The 12,456-nt window shown below is 43.0% G+C and overlaps 1 long non-coding RNA gene across 1 annotated transcript in view; it reads left to right on the forward strand.

Moving 5' to 3' along the window:
- Positions 1–12,456, forward strand: part of LOC148222259 (uncharacterized) — a 60,924-nt gene that overhangs the window by 31,759 nt on the left and 16,709 nt on the right. The window lies entirely within an intron of this gene.

The following is a 12,456-nucleotide window of genomic DNA, read 5'->3' on the forward strand; positions in this document are numbered from 1 at the left end:
ATACGGAAGCAGCTCAATGCTAATCAGAAAAGGGAGAAAAGTGACCTTAATTTCAGATGATCTATTTTCAAAATCCTGTTGAAGGCAGCAAAAGGCTCTAATAATTTGCACACCATGGAGATGGCAGAGGAAGAGAGGGGCTGACAGACAGGGAATACTGAGACACTTGTCTGCTTTCGTGCGTCACTGCTGACACCTGCTGCGGAGCCGCCTGGCACAGCCACCTTCCCAGACTGGGAAAGGGCTGGGAAAGGGAGTCCCAGCCTTCAGAGCAGGAGGGTCAGCTTGGCCACACTGGGAGGAATGAGGCAGGTTTAACAGCAAGGAAAAAACCCTGCTGTCCAGGCTGGGGAGGAGAGGATTTCTCCAGCTGTATACTGTGCTTTTTTTTTTTTTTTTTTCCCCTTTCAGCATTCAGGTCTTTTGCCTACTTTTCAATATTTGTTTGACATCTTGATAACCTGAGGTCGTTTTTTTTCCCACTGTCTCAGGCTCTGAGATAGATGGGGCTGGGCTGCCCTTGGACCCTGGCCAGGAGAGAAGTGATCAGCAGCAGGTGATGCTGTAGTCAGAGCTGATATAGATTCATATCAAAGTTGGTTTAGAAATAAAAGTGACCAGCTCAGGCAATGGCTGTTTTTTTAGCACATATTGCTTGCTCGTATGGGTTAATCTGGTTGGTGGCTTCCTGCCAACATGTGGGAGTTGCTCTGGCAAAAAGTGTGGTTTTCTCTGTGTTCCTGCTGTAAAATGAGGAGTTCTCACCTGCCATAAACCTTCCTGCAGTAAAAAGCTGCTCAGCACAAGGAGATGCCCAGCAGAGTTATCATCGTTATCTGATGTGACACAAGAAGCATTTAGCAGGAGTCAGCTTCCTCTGGCATGGTGATACAGTGAGGATTCTGATGGACAACTTGCATTAACATCATAGACCTTGGGAGAGAAAAAAAAAATAGAAGAGAATTTTCTCTTTAAATGGATGTTTGATAAAAGAACAGAGGAAAGTAATGGCTAGATTTGCTTTGTTAAGCAAGTGTCCAGAGTATTTGCATTTTATAATTGTTCCTGCAGAATTTGGTATGAGCTGAACATCAGCTTAAATTTCCTGTGCTACTCTTTTCTTCCTGTGTGGAGTGCCAGAATGTTAAATAGCTTCAGTTCCATCATGCCAGGTTCATCTCGAGCTCTGGTCACTCTGCCACCAAGTGGCAAACCAGATGCCACCCCCCTTTCAGTGAGGGTCAGGGGGAGAAGTCCTTCAAGAGTCGTCCCTGGGGATTGTGCAGCACAGCTCATCCCCCTGTCCCAAACAAAACACACCACAAGTGTCAGAGCATTGCTCCCTGTTATTAATCCCACTGTGACTCAAAATGTTGTGCTATTACTGCACACACAAAGATACTTGAGGGTTTTCTGATTTCAATTATGATTATTATCTCTTCTGAGAGATGTTTTCTCTGCTGTTGGGAAATCTGCTCTGGAACAGCAGCAGACAGCAGTAAATAGTGCTGTTTGTATTAATTGTGCACTCCTGCTGGCCTCCCCTGCCTTGTTGAGGGCCCCTTGCTTTGTCCTCCTATATGAGGGATGGTGGGAAACCCTTAAAATATGTTGCAGGTAGCAAAGATCCACATTTAATTTACACCATCTTTTGAACTAACTAAGCCAAGCCAAAGTTGAGATTTTCACTTTGCAAATGTCATCACTAAGCACTTTTCTCTCAAGAACCTTTTCTAGATGTGAAAACAAGTCAAATACATTTTTTCCCAGGCCTATCAAATCACGTCCTGAATTTTGCTGTGTTCACAGCAATGGCCAATCCTTGAGGGCACCATGTGCAGTAGGAGTTCATGGAAGTGATAATGCTCTGGGAGCAGGGAGCATGCTGCTGTGTTGTCATTGGAACGAGCATGGTGACATTGGACAGTGGGAATTTTGAGTCACTGAACCACACTTGGGGTCAGCAGTGGGCTCGAATTGATGCATGTCCTTCAGGTTCTTAGCACACCACTGTCCAGAGTCCTCAGACCATCTAGGAGCTCTCCAGGGATCCCAGGCATGACCTCAGAGAGCCTTGTTCCAGCTCCCAGGGGACAGACATCCACACATGAAAGGACCAGATCAGCTCATCACCTCCCTGTTTGTCTCAGCAAGGCAGCCAAGAGCTGAGCTGGCCAGGAATAGAAATCACAGGTAGAGAACAGAAAGACAAATGAGTAACAGATGCTTGCCCTCCTCTTCCACCTGGACTGTGGCTAATGGGTCAGTCCACTGCAATCTGCAAGATATATCTTTTCCTTAAAGTTAAAAATGCTGAATATTCAGTGTTACAGATTCTTGGTGTCTGTCCCAGTGTGTCAAGTCCATAATCTCACACTACCACAACCCCAGTTAACTCATTGTCCTACTTCTGGGTATGAGCTCCTCTGTCTCCCATGACCATGTCCAGAAGCTTTCCTCCCACACAAATTTAATATTAGAAACACTTTCATTTCAAAATGAGTTCCTACTCCTTCCTTCAGCTGTCCCTTTCCTGGGCTGAAGCACAAGAATAAAGGAAGATGCTTCCTAACCCAAAGGCTGCCACTGCTGCCATTCCTTATGAAAGCTTTACAGAGCCTTCCAGACGCACATTAAGCTTGATGTGGACTCTTTAAATCTCAAGAACATTTAATAAATGGGGAATTAGTCTGATTAAGTCATACCAGAGATGAATTTCTTACATTGATACAATCTCCAGTGAGCACTGTACTTCATTTAATAAATGTATTTATTAAATACATAAAAGAGTTGTAAATGGAGCTCTTGTCTTGCTGAACCTTATTAGCTTCATCCTTATTTAACATTTATTTTCTTGAGATGAGACAATATTTGTTAAATCTTGAACACGTCATTGCAAAATCCACCCATGGTTTATTCAGACTGACTCTAAATATTAAATTTCGACATTTGCTAGACCTGGCTCCTTGTTTAATCTACTAAAATCTCTAACAAGCAGAAGGAAAGATTTTCTAACTCAAAAATAACTGTTATTGAATCTCCTGTGGGTTTTTGAAAATCTACATAATATTTAATAAATTTGCTCTAATATTTTCTAAAATCTGTTTAACTTCCATTAAAAACGAGGAAAAGGAATTTGCTGGAGTCCCTTTTTGGATTCAGGAAAAACTTCATAAGTAGATCAGAAGTTCCCAAAATCCTATTAAATTGCCATGTGAATTTTCTCTTTCATTTCTCATCATTGTTGATTATTAATGTATTTGTACATAAATAAAAGCTCTCTCCTCCAAGGGACTGCATCACTCTTGTCCTACTCACTCCTCACCACCAGAATTCAGCTGCTGGGAAATTATAAGAAGTCACTGCTGGAGCATTTCTGCCATGCCACCTTTGAGGGTGCAGCCCGTAATTTTGCAGACTTTTTCTGGGAATGTGCAGATTGCCTTGGGCAGTTTTATACATCTCCTCTAAAGAGACACATTCCAAGAAAAAGTAATCACGCTGTATCCATAGCAGAAACAATGCTTCCCCACCTCTTATTATTCCAGTCTCTTGCCAGACTAAGACAGACAGAATAACAAACATTGTACTTAGTTCTCAACCTGCATCCAGAGCATTTTTATGTCTCTATCTAGTTCCAGAATTTCTGGGGCAGCAATCCCAAATTATGTTTGGCCCAAAACCTCTGCCAACTTCTCTTGCAGAACACCCTGCATCCTGGTCATAAAATTTCACTACAAAAGAGAAAATGGAAAGCAATTATGTTTTTGTGTGCTTCTGTACACCACTCCCCCTGGCTTTTCAGAGCCCAGGGATGGGGGAAGCACAGCCCAGGAATCCTCCTCCAGCACATGGGCAATACAGAGAAACTGAGTGGGGAGGTGAAAGTAGCCTAATTTACTTGCCCTGTGTTTCCAGCCTTCTCATTTCATGTCAGTTACCTTGAAAACTCCTCTTTTCCATGACAATGAATGCAGATCCTTTCTTTACGAGGTCTGACCTTGAAGCAGGTAGCAAAGGGCAGCAGATGAGAAGTTAAAACTCTCAACACCAGAGATGGAGCTTCAAACCTGCTCAAGGCTACAGTGGAAATGAGCTCAGCCACCTGAATCCTGTCTCCGTTTATCAAGAGCAAGGAATATCACACAATTCTCTTGCCTGGCACTCCAGGCACAGAGGAGATTGTAGGAATAGAGGTGGGCAGTGCTGTGGGTCACTGTGTGAGGACTTGTCCCCTGAATAGCAGGTGCAGTGCAGAGAGAAGTGGATTTTGCTGAATGCTCAATGCTTCTGAAATGCAGGGCTGGGACAGCCAGCAAAGCTGTTCTGGGAAAGGTACTGGCAGAGCTAAGTGGGGAACAGAAGGGGAGGATGCAGCTCTCCTTATAGGAGTTTCATAGCAATACTGTCAGACTCTCCCTTTATTGCTTATCAAAATCCTCTTACAAAAACATGGTGCCAGTATATTATTTAATATGAGCACTCTGATATGACAGTGAAGAAGACCAGACAGGCCAGACATGACAGATAACTTGGCAGTTAAAGCTGCTACTAAAAATAAAGGCACAGATTTATTAAAGGGTTACAGAGAAAGGGTCTGCAGTCCAGCTGATCCCATGTACAGGTCCCACATATTAAACATTTGAGTTTGGGTTCAAGTAAAGTTTGCAAGTCTCTACAGATTTGTAAGTTTGCCTGTGATAATTTGCTACTGGGTTCAGGTTATTCTCCTACTGATTTATAGTCTTAGATGTTCTAAGCAATATTTATTGCATCAGATAGCAGAACCAGCTTTCAGGAAACGCTGGTAGAGATGACACAAGCCTTGTACATTTTGGGATTTTTAAAATACTGTTTATAAAGTGGCAGAATTTGGGGAAATTCTTGAGAAAAGCAGAAAGGATGATGTAATTACAGACTTTCAGAAGTGGTCAGTGATTTTCTGAGCATCTGAAGAAAAACAGCTACATATTTTTGGATAAAGGTGGGCATTATCACAATGAAAATCTGCTCTTTTTCCATGTGAATGGTGGCAGGAACACAGCACAGAGAGATGCAATATATGAATCTACTTCTGGAAGCCTAGACTTGTGAATAATTAATAAACAAACAAAAGTAACAAAAAACCCCCCCTCACAAAACAAAACAAAAACACACACAAATTTTAAAAACCCAAAACAAAACAAAACAAAACAAAAAAGGCAAAAACAAATTCCAAAGCTCTCAGAGTGTTTATATGCTAACCCAGTTATTTATCATATGAGCTGTTTGAGCCTGAAAGGAATCCATGTCCCAGCCAGGCATAATTCTGTGGTCCCTATTAATACATGTCTGTGTGTTGAGCTTGATGAATATGGAAAGTCTGGATACACAGCTCTGAGCTCCTGTAGGAGGAAAAGACAACTCCTCATCAAGTTCTGACCAGGACTACGTTTGAGACATAGCTATTTAAGAATCCATCTATAATAACAGGCACAATTTAATTCAATTCAACAGCCTTGTAGGATTCAGAAACAAATAAACAATCCCTTCACTTCAGTAGCATTAGAATTTATCTTGAGGAAAGCCAGCCTCATAAAAAATGAAGCAGAAAATCAACAGCTAAGAGGGTAAAAAACTTTTCCTGTGGCATGAAAATTGTTGAAAAGATCACATTAGCTGCTCGCTAAAATTTATAGCATCAAAAATTGCAGAAAGAGTGAATACAGGGAAAAGGGCTATGTTTGCTTTCAGCCAGAGATTTTAAAAAAGAAAAAAGAAATGAAAAAGATAAAGTAGAAGATATCCACTGAAGAGCACAAATTGGGCCAAAAAGAGGAAAACAGAAAAGAGCTTGGCCAAGTTCAATGTTAATCTGTCATAAGGCAGGGCAAAAAGGTTTTCAGAAACAGCTCCTGAGAGACAACTGAAGTCACAATTCAAGCACATCAGAAACAAGAAACTTGTCAGATATTTTATACTGGCAGTTCATGATTAGTGTGTAATGGGTCCTGAAGAAAGAAAAAGATGAAGTGGAAAAGCCTAATAAATTCTTTTATCAGAGTTCACCAGGGAGGAGGTCAGTAGTTTATGAGGGATGAATCTGAACAATTCTCTATTTGAAATGCAGGTAGAACAACTTTCAGAATATTTTTCCCCAAAGTGAATGGAAACAACCCTTCCAGACCAGATAAACATAAAGTGTTGCACATGAGGAAAATCAATTTTAATTGTAAATACATAGAAATGGTTCCAAATTAGCTGGAGTCTCTCAGGAGTTATCTTGGAATCACTAGGAATTTCTCTGAAAAAGTCAGTTCAGCACTCAGCAGAGGCCAAGAGTATGCTAGTAACAGTTAGGAAATATCTAGAATAAGAATGAAAGGCACTGCTAGAATTATTCACATCTCAATTATTCTGGCAGTGATATCTCAGACAAAAATTCTGTCGAAATAGAAGGGGCACTGAGATGGCTGGAATACAGCCAGGTGGGTATGGAGCAGGTCCTGGGCATAGAAATCAAAAGGCTGGGGCTCATCAGTTTGATGAGTTTGAAGGGTGTATATGTGGTTATATAAAATCATAAATAGCACAGAAGGGACTACAAACAATTTTTCACTGTTTCTTCTAAGGCAGAAACAAGAGGCACCGAATAAACCGATCAGGCCACAGATTTAAGCAGAGAAAAGAAAGCCCTTTTTCATACACAAAGCATAATCAAACTGTAGAGCTCATTGCCCAAAGTATAAATGGGTTCAAAAAGCAATTAGACAAATTCATGGAAGAAAAGTACATCAAGGGCTTATTAAACACAGTGAAGTGGATCCAAGCTCCAATTTGGGACTCTTTAAGCTGCAGATTACTGAAAAATGAGGAGAGGTGTTGACAGGGAGTTTTCTTTCTCTGTTTTTTTCTCTTTCTTATACTCATTTCTAAGCACCCACTACTAGCCATGGACAGAGGGATTATTCTGCTTCAGCTGGAGATTAGCTCTGAGACTGCACGATTGCTCTTAGGCTGTTGTCTCCCCTATTGTAGGGAATATGCAGGAATAATTTCCATTAACCCTCAGCCTTGCTTCTCCAAGATTTCTTCCCTTTTCCCCTTGCAGTAGTGGGGGGAAATCTGCTGCCTCTACAGAAGACCTCCTGTATCAGCCAAGCCCAAAGCACAGAAGTTTTCAGTGGGGTGTCTCACTGGTGCTGCATTCTGCACTTGCTCAAGAGCCACCAGCACCTTCAGCACTCACAAGAAGTCAGGAGAAAATTCTCCTAAAGCTTCCCTGGGCTCAGCACATGGGTGGCAGCAAGGGCAATAGGAGCAGGGTGGATGCTGATGGAAGAGCACCAGGCTCACTATCCCAGCCAGCTCCCCAGGGATCAAACCTTGGCTGTTCAGACAAAGCTGGTGCTCAAAAGCATTCCTTGGTTTGTCCACTCCCAGCTGATAAATGACCTCGGGTTCTATTTGCAGACCTTTAGAAGCAGAGCTCCAAGGTTCCTGTGGTGGGCTCAGAGACTGACAAATACATAGAACTGAGGAAACCTTGAAACTCCATACCACTCTTATCACAGTTAATATTTGGAGCCACTTAATCATACAGGGCTTTCAGTTACTAAGGTCCTTTTAATTTAGAGTGAGAGCATGTGGTAATTAGCCTTAACCAGGTCATTGATCTTAGGGGAATACACTCTGTGAGGATCTACATCCATCTTGCATACTTGAGGGAGGGAAGGGCTGATCAGCTTGACATCTTGGCACACAGCATTAACAAGGCAGGTTAATGCTGACCTTCTGCTGGGGCCCTTCACACCCAGCTGGCCATGGAAACACAAGGGCATCTCTCCCATAAGCCCCATTATTCCTTTGGATTGAGTAGCAGTGCTGCTGTGAGTGGAGGGTTTTCACCTTTACCTTGCTGTAAGCACAGAGATGTTCTCCATGTCCTGCCATCCACTTCACCAATACCAAGATTTAAGGGCTGTTTCAACAGGAACTTTGCTGTCTCCCTGATCCCACTCATCCCTGGGGAAAACCTCCAATCTAGGTCAACAACTTGCTGCCACAGCAAGAGCTGAGATGTCACATGTTGTGCTCTCCCGTGGGCTGCAGATGCTGAGAACCCAAGATGAATAAATCCATCTCAGCAGCGTGTGCCTTGCTTCAGGGAGGGAGGGATAGAGTCCTGGGCCAGGCACTGTTTCACACTAACATTTTCACAGCCAATTTCTTCAAAATGTGCAATCAAATTAGGCAAAATCATTCAGCACCTGCCATTTCATCACATGAGCCACTCACTGTGACCATGCCTGTTCTCAGCATTAGGCTGGAGCCCAAGGTGGAGCAGCAATCACCATTCCCTATCACACACCAGCTATTAGGGCTTGTTCAACATTAGCTCTGCAACAGTTCTCACTGGCCTTACATTTTCAAATTTCTGCTTGGAAAGCCTCTCTTCTGGCTTTTTAAGAACTTTTTTTTTTGAGTTTTCTTTTTGCAAAGTTGGCTCTTTAGGAAACTCTACATGGACTAATATCTCACTTTCCCCTTGCAGATTTTGTGAAGACAAAGGGGAAGCAGGCTGGACTTCTCTCCCCACCCCAGATTTCCCACATCATGTTGTTGCTATTGCCAGGTTGTGATGTTTGTTTTTTTTCTTTTCTGGGTCTCCTGCCAAACATTTGTCTGCTTTGTCAGTTTTTAGTTTTTTATTTTTTCTGGGAAAAAAAAAAAAAAAAAAAGGCCTGTTTAATTTTAGCAAATGGGTTTTTCCACTTCAATAGCCTCAAAATTTTCCCTGGAGAGCCGTAAGCCCTTTAAATATATTTAGGTTGCCAGATTTCTTATGTTCTCTCTCCAGGAAGCCAATTTTGCTTCTAAGCTCTTGAGAAAGGGCCATATTTTCTTGCACTTTGAAGCTCTTGTCCACCACCTTCCCTCTTTTCTCTTTTCTTTCACAGTCCTCCTTAGGTTTAGCCCTTGTCCCTGAGGTAGCACAAAGGCCAGAAACCCTTCCCAGGCTTGTGTTAAGCTCCTTATCCACTCTGGGTCTTTCATCCTGTATCCATCAGCAACTCATTCTGGTGTTTCATGACAGCCATCCCCACGTGCATTGCTGTGCACCAGGCTGAAGACACTAACCAGGACCCAATGCTTCAATGGCTGTGTGCCCTGCTCTGATGCAGAAGCTCCATGCGGAATTTTCTTCTCTTTTTTTTTTTACAAAACCAGCTCCTTGGGAACTTATCATAGTTCATGATCTCCCCTTGCCTTCATCAGTTCTTGTGAAAAGCAAAGATACATTCTGTAGCTCCTTTTTTTCCTACTGAACATCACCACTGAAACCTTTGCTAAGTGTTGAAATCCCGGAATAAAATGAGATCCTGGGATCTGGCCAACCCCTTACAACCCAAACCTCTTTTCCAGATATCTTGAATAGTTTTAGTCCAGCTTGAACAGGATCAGACAAAGATGTAGGGTCCAACAGGTCTCACCACACACATGGGGAAGAGCTGGTTCAATTACAAATGGAAAGTGGTTCCAGCTTGGAAACTGAAGGCAAGACAGCTTGTGGTGTCTGTAACTGAACCAGCAAATGAGTTGTATAATACTTGACCTCTGGGACAAACACAAGTTCCTTCTTCAGACCTTGGCAGGTTTATACACAATGCAAAAGAAAAATAAGAAAAAGCCACAGCTGAAGTGTTCTGTGACGACCTGAGGAGAAGAAAGATTCACACTGCTGACTGAGTGGCTTCATGGTGAGACTGGAGCAGTGCAAGTAATGGATCTGCAGACTCTGGGGAACAGGCATGGCTACTCAATAAAAAGTGCTGTTTATTTTACAATCAACAGTTCTAACACAAGGACTCTCAGGTTCTCTTATTCACGATGACAAATTATTCCTGGGATCAATGAGATTCCTTTTTACTGCCCCTCTATTTCACTTACATAAAAATACGCACGCATTGACGAGCTTAAAGAGCACCTTTGGCTGCTAATTAAAAACATGTTTCACACGTTATTCCATAAATATGTCAGGACTGTTATTACCCCAAGACAAGCTTTCACTAAGGCAGTGTCCATCTGGTGTCACTAAGGTGCAGAGGGGATTTAATAAAGCCAAGGCTGTGTCTGGGAACGGACCAGGGGTGTCCTGATTTGTGCTCTAATGAGCGTGTGCTCATCTCAGAACCTGACACGAGGCTGCACTGTGCCAGGAATGCTGCTCTGGTCCACCCAGCACCCTGAGAACAGAGAAATATCCCCCAGGCTGGACACAAAATTAAAATTCCATTCTGTGGGAAAGGACAAGATTTCTCTGGCTGCTTTAACCATGAACCAAGACAACAAGTTAAAGCATTTAATTATTCTTTTTTTCATGAACCAAAATATTTGGAAAAGGTTTTCTTTCAGTCCTATCGGAACACTCAGCCATGATATTGTACTGCTTGCAAATCCATTCAAACAGTAATTCCTGTGCACTCGTGTACATAAAAGCATGAGACCTGTTGCATTTAAAATCTCAAGCTGCCTGGTCAGCCTGGAGCTCTGCAGCATGACCTTGGGCTTGAATGCTAAAAGATAGGCTTAAGAAAGAGAAGGCTGCAGGTGTAATAATGGCAGGAGCCTGACTACTGAGAAACACAGCAAAACACAAATAGGATTAGCTCCCATGAAATCTAGACGACGGCTGTGTAATTTATACAGGATTCTTTGGCTTGTCAGCATCGTTCTTGTTTTCTGGGCTCCACTCCTGTTATCTCAGAGCAGGAGAAGGCTGTTACAGCTCTCCTGCCAGACCCCGTAGCCTTTAGTCAGATTTAAGAGTAAGTTACTGTGGGAAATGAAGATTAACACTCTGGGGACAGGTGAGATTATCTCATTGCAGGTCATTATAGTTTCCATAAATCAAATATATTTGTCTACACATACACACTAATGTCCAGCAGATCTATAGCACAAGGTATAAATGAAAGGCCTGGGGAATATTTAATCAGAAGGACTTATTGTATGGGCCTGTGAGCAGAGTGCTGGGCAAGAGGACTGGCTGGGCTGATGGAAATGCAGTGTGTGAAACAGACCCAGGACCTGTGGGTTGGTGTGCTCTTAAATTCTCTCCAATGGAAGAACAAAAATTAATCTGTCAATAATTAAAAATTGCTCACCCCATTTATAGGTATTCATATTATGAGACTGAAACCCTGAGTCCAAACATTCCCTTTACTGATGTATTTGCTCCCACAATGCAGTTTCAGTGATTTGGTTTTTGATTGCCTGAGCTGGAGGGGGAGTGGGAGAGTGGGCAGCAGGATTGATAAGAAAATTCACTGTTGCACCTGCTGGCCATGGATTACTGTGCCCTGTGCAATGTCAGGAGAAACTCAGAAGCTCAGAATTACAGAGAGGTGACTTTCTTCTGTCCCCTAGACCCACTTCTGGCTCTGTAGTCTCTCTTCAAGCTGTTTCTTTCTCGTCACTGGACTAATTTTAAAAAATGAGAACCTGAGGATTATTGTAAATTGAGGGGGTAAATTGAACCCTGGAGAGGAGCCTATCCAAACATGGCACCTCCTCTGGGGGACCTTGGATCTCCTGCCACTGCCCTCAATGGCCTGTGCCTAGAAAATGCCAGAGCTCTGCAGCTCACATTTGATCTGGGTCAGCAGATCCCCCAATGTCATGAACAGAACAAGAATCATTTGAGTCTCTCAGCTGGAGCAGTGCTGCTGCTTCAGAGGGAGGCAGAAGCTTTGAAAATCAGGTGGAAATCCTAAAAGGACAAAGGAGATGGGATCTGCTGACTTTGGTAGCTCAGCCCCAGGCACTGTGAGCCCCTCATGCTGGCAAGGGTGAGGCTGTAAAAGAGGCAGAGGTTTAAAAACAGGGATGCCATAATATAAACAGGCAGAGGCATTGCTTGTGACTGGAGTCCTTGGTTTTGGCATTCTGCCACTGCCAACTGAGATAGATTTCCTCCACAGGAAGGAATATGATCTGAATAGGACAGGAAAGCAGTAATGGGAAGTAGTATTCTTCCAGTCTTAGATAGGCAGCTGAGGCAAGCAACTAATTCACACCTCTCTAGTGAGTCTGCAACAGAAATTGGACTTAAATCTGCATCTGTGAGGGCCTCTTGCAACATTTAAGCCACAAAAGCAGCTTCTTCCAGCTTTCTTCCCTGTACAAATGCTCAGCCAGTGCTCAGCTGCTCTGCAGAGCAGGCTGGCCAACTCAGAGGAGCAGCATTTCTCATGAGACTCACAGTGCTGCTCAGTCAGAAATACTTTCAGCAGGCTGGAGAGTCAGGGAGGGCCCTGGGGAAAAAAAAAGGCAATTGATCCCTTAAGTTCATCTTCCAATTCACCTAAACAGTGCCTTTCCACATGAACCACACAAATCAGCCACACTTCACTTCATGCTGACTTTTACTGTGACTCACACGTGGCAGCAGCTCCATGCCAGTGATTCCAAGCC

Source organism: Sturnus vulgaris, chromosome 13 (genome assembly GCF_052056855.1).
Source record: "Sturnus vulgaris isolate bStuVul1 chromosome 13, bStuVul1.hap1, whole genome shotgun sequence".
Lineage (NCBI taxonomy): Eukaryota > Metazoa > Chordata > Aves > Passeriformes > Sturnidae > Sturnus > Sturnus vulgaris.